The sequence below is a fragment of the Rousettus aegyptiacus genome, unplaced genomic scaffold, assembly GCF_014176215.1.
Source record: "Rousettus aegyptiacus isolate mRouAeg1 unplaced genomic scaffold, mRouAeg1.p scaffold_m13_p_4, whole genome shotgun sequence".
Lineage (NCBI taxonomy): Eukaryota > Metazoa > Chordata > Mammalia > Chiroptera > Pteropodidae > Rousettus > Rousettus aegyptiacus.
In genome coordinates this window covers 56003590-56008377 of record NW_023416307.1, presented here as the reverse complement: position 1 = coordinate 56008377, position 4788 = coordinate 56003590, and positions in this window count along the sequence as shown.

The window sequence follows — 4788 nt, the reverse complement described above, 5'->3', positions numbered from 1 at the left end:
AAAGCAGATAAAATAGCAATGACAGATACACTAGGGGAGAAGTCCTACCTCAGAACCCACAAAGGTGGCTTAATGGAGGGAGAAGATGTTTATCCAGGCAGAGTCTCAGAGGTCTCCAAGCTCAGTGTGGGCAGGTACAGGGGAAAGGAGTGAGCTGTGAGTAACAAAAGACTTCTCCTTTTAAACAACCTTTATGGACTCTATTTTAGTTATTTACTACCAGAGCCATGCCTTGTCGTCATCAAAGTACCCCGTAGTGAATCATTCATATAGACAAATTACACTTCCAGAAATGACACCGAACCTGGAGAATTTTATAGGGAAGATTTGTGTTGAATTTGTATAATGAAAAAAAAAGTGGAATAATTTTCCAACCACAAATTGTTCCACAGATTGATCAAGTAAATTGTGACATATCCATGCAATAAAATTTTATGCGTCCGATTAATGTTACTATACTTATCGTTTAATTATTTGGATGCATGTAGTTGGATATACCCCATATCATATAACAACATACATATACATACGTAAAAATATACATATACATAAAAAGTGTTAAATAGAGAAAAAGAAAGACTGAAAGAAATAAAAGAATAGAAAAATATGAAATTTTGGAAAGCCCTTTTTAAGCATAATGTCAAAGGCAGAAGTCATTAAGTAAAATATTTATATAATAAACATGAAATATTTTAATAAATGTATGGAAAAAAGTTGCAAAAAGGCAAATCATTAACTAAGAGTAATAGTGGCAATGAATATAGCAGGTCAATATCCTAAATCTGTAACAAGTTCCCACAAATCATAAATACCCCCAATCAAAGAAGAGGTCCAAGAACATAAATGGGGAACTTATTGAGGAGAATATGTAAATAGATAAAAAAAAGTATAAATTAAAACAAAAATTAGATACCAGTTAAATATCTTTTACAGACAAAAAAATTTTAAAGGTAACTAACCTGGCTGAAAGTACAGAGAAATGGGCGCTTTCTTACACTATCATCAGAGGTATACATTTTACAATCTCTCTGGAATGCAATTTGAAAAAACTTTAAAACAAACTACCCTTTAGTCAGAAATTCTAATTTTAAGAATTTGTACTAAGGAAATAATAAAATGAGTTAAAATTTTATTACAAGAATATTTTCCATGGCATTATTTATAATATTGAAAAACTGAAAATATGAATTTTCAACTTGAGGAATTCCATTAATACCCAGTGGTACAGTCATATAGTAGGATATAATACATGCATTAAAATTATGTTGTAGAATAATTACAAAGGGAAATGTATGCATCATGTTGTAAGTAAAAATAACTGGCTTAAAAAACTGTAAATAAGTATGATCCCAATTATGTGGGGTGGAAATGCAAGAAAAAAGATAGAAAGTACCACAGGTATAAGGATTTTGTCTGTTTTATTCCTGTTAGAATTGAATCTGACATATAGTGCCTCATATAGTTCCTGAATGGGTTATTCTATACCAAAATGTTCATTGTGTTAGTCGCTGGTAGATATATAATTATTCCAGAGATCATGTTTTCCCTTAGGACCTCTCATGCCTGAAATGTAAAATTGTACACAACATCTTTAGCAATATCTCTGTGATAAACACAGCAAGTGTCATAGACTTGTCCCTTAATATTGAACATCAGACATATATAGACTCTAGAGAACTGGGTAGACCTGGGCACTTCAGGAACATCGTTATGCAGGTTTGCTCAGTTTTTTTAAAAATATGGAAGCTGTTCTTTAATACCATTTAGAAAGTTACGCATCGTCTAACTACACACGAACACTACAGCACAGTAGCTAGAATGCAGGCTGAGAGGACAAACTGACCAGTCTTTAGCTCTAAACAGCTCTGCGACCATGAGCAAGTTACCTCTTCAACCTCCAGCTCCCTCCTCTGTAAAATGAGGAGTAATAATAGTATATACTTCACAGAGCTATTGTGAAGAGTAAACTTGACAAGATTTGGGACTTTTAGTAGGTACTGAAAATATGGTAGACAATATTTTGGTTTGAGAAGTCTTCTTTCCTGCAACTGGTGACTAGAGCAAAAGGCATTTTGTAACTCACATTCCTAATTCAGAGAACTTCCAGGTATTGGACTAGTCTCTTTTCAACCCATTTGACACTACCACTCCATCCCGCCCCCATAAAAAAATGGATTTTAAGTGAGGGGTGTGTTTAGCGAGGGCAGTGCTTGTGAATAGAAACATTCCAGTGGTTTCTTGTCCCAAAGAAAAGTCCCCTGAGGGTTAAAAGTTCGAGGGTGTGTATGGTACCAACATTTTGTAGCCTGGTTAGAAATCACATTAGTTATCAGCCTTGTTAAATTGCTTTGCAATAACCACAGAAAAGCGAAAGCATTGGAGGGTGATGGTGCGCTGGTATGGCCAGGCAGGAAGGGGATAAGTATACCTCCCTTTAGTTTCAAGTTCCTGAAAAATACTGAAAGATGGGTCTAGCTTGAAAACTAGGGTCTTGGAGTGTAGATGATTTTGGAAGATGCAAACTGACATGTTGGGTGAAAACTCTCGTCAGCCAGTCCTGTACGCCATCTGTGGTCTACACTGAGGCTGCTGGCAGCAAGCCAGACGGTAGATGGTGATGATGACCAAGAGGAAAGGACAGCAGCCTCTCCAGGGCCAGCCACATAAGACAACATTGTTTCATTCTCGGAAGTGTATACAGGGAATGGGGAGGGGCATTATTAAAGAGAAGACCCTCTACCTTCTCCCCGAAACTCCCAAACCACTGGAGTCTCAATTATACTGATAGGAAGAAAATATCTAAGTCTTTCTAACTGAACTGACACTCTTAGTAATGAGAATTCTCTGATAAGCTTTGGAATTGGGTTAAAATGTGATTAAGAAAAAGGAGAAATTAGCAGAACATATAAAACAATTATTGGAAAATAAACCAATCATACTTGTACATTAAGGACTTGGAATTCCTCATCTAATAAGTTGCAGTTATTGTCTGAAAATTAATCTTCTTTTTTCTAGCTAGTCATTTGTTTCTTTTCATGGGTTTCGTATTCATGTTATCTGTTCTCAAAAGATTCATGTTTATTTTGTCCTTACATAATCCTAGTAATAGAACTTAAAATGCCTAAGATATGGAAACATATGTCCTTGTTTGCTTCTTTGCTACTTTATCACAAATGTTTCCAAAAGAGCACGTTTTTAATAACGTGCATGTTTCTTTGTATAATTGTAATATAGATCCTTTGTAAACATGTGAACAACAAAAAAAAATAAAAGTCATCCATATTGCATTATCCAGGTATAACCCTGTTAATATTTACTTTATATTCTTCCTAACTTTTTAAGTCATGCATACCTATATGCATTTTAAAAAATAAAAGTATGTCAAATTGTACAAACTATTTTGTAACCTGCTTTTTTCACTTTTAGTTCTTAGCAGATCTAGTGCAGAGTGCTTGGTACATCAAAAGTTTTCAATGAATATTTGTCGAACAAACGAATAAACATATTTTTATGTTAAACATTTTTCTGTGGCATCCTTTTTCATCATGATTGCATAGAATTCCACCGTGTGAATTATCATGCTGTATCTGCCCAGGCCCTGGAGAGCTGAGGAGGAACAGGAGTGTGATGGACACAGGATCCCCCATGCAGGCCTCATCAAGGAGGAATTGCTGCCCACCTGCTGGGAGTGCTGGCAGTTCTCAGCCCCCTTCAGGGATTGCCTCCACTACAGAAAGCCACCTTTCCAGGGAGACCCACAGCTAAGGACTGATTACGGAGGAGCCCAGTGCAGAACAATGGCGGCAGGCCATCCTCTGACATTCCCTGGGGCTGTGGGAAAAGGGTACTGCCTGAGGCTGTTCTATCTGCATGGCAACTTGACCTTTTTCCACCCAATCCTATTTCTTCCCTCTCCCACCTGTGTTTAATCTCTAATAAACATACTGCACACAAAACTCTATCTCAGAGTCAGATTCCTGAAAATCCTCACCTGTTACAGAGCTAACCCTGACCCACGAGAACTCCCAAGTCTATTAATTAAAGCACCCCGTAAATTCCAACATTACTGCCATTGTGCATTGCTAATACCGGGTGAAAAAACTATGGTGCATGTCTACCATGAGATGTTATGCAGCTATTCAAAGAAATGTTTCCTTTGTTCAAATATTCTTGGTGCTGTGTATGACACGTGGTGGCTCTAGAGGAAGGCAGGAAAGGGAAAAGAAGGGAAGGAAAAGAGAAGGGATGGGAGGGGAGAAAAGAAGTGGGAGGAGAGAGTGAGGGTGTAGGAAAAGAAGGAATTGGACATCATCAGATAATTACCTGAGCCCCCTCTGTATGCCTGAATTTCTTCCAATCTGTCTGATTCTAGATCTCTGGCCCCTTACCAGTCTTCAGATCACCTCAGTGTGAGCATTACTTGGGCAATGACCATGCCCATTAATGTAGCATTTGCAAGTTATAAAAACTAAAATTAGATAAACATGAATCAGCATGACTATGAGCAGTCAAACAATATAGATAGGCTTTTTAATGCACAAAAGCAGAATAAAGGATTGATCAGACCAAAATAAAAACAAAAGCTCTGAGAGCATGTTCAAGGGAAGCTCAGACGTAGGAGGAACCGTTCCAGAGGCGTGATGAGCTGAGCCCTGTCAAGGTGCTTCCATCTGTCAGAATCGCACATTCCAAAGCTGCAGAAACCTATTGAACAAAAACTTCCTGTTACTTCTGACTTTGGGAGGCAGGCTCAGGCAGCAGGAGGTTCAGCCCCTGTGAGAAGCCTCC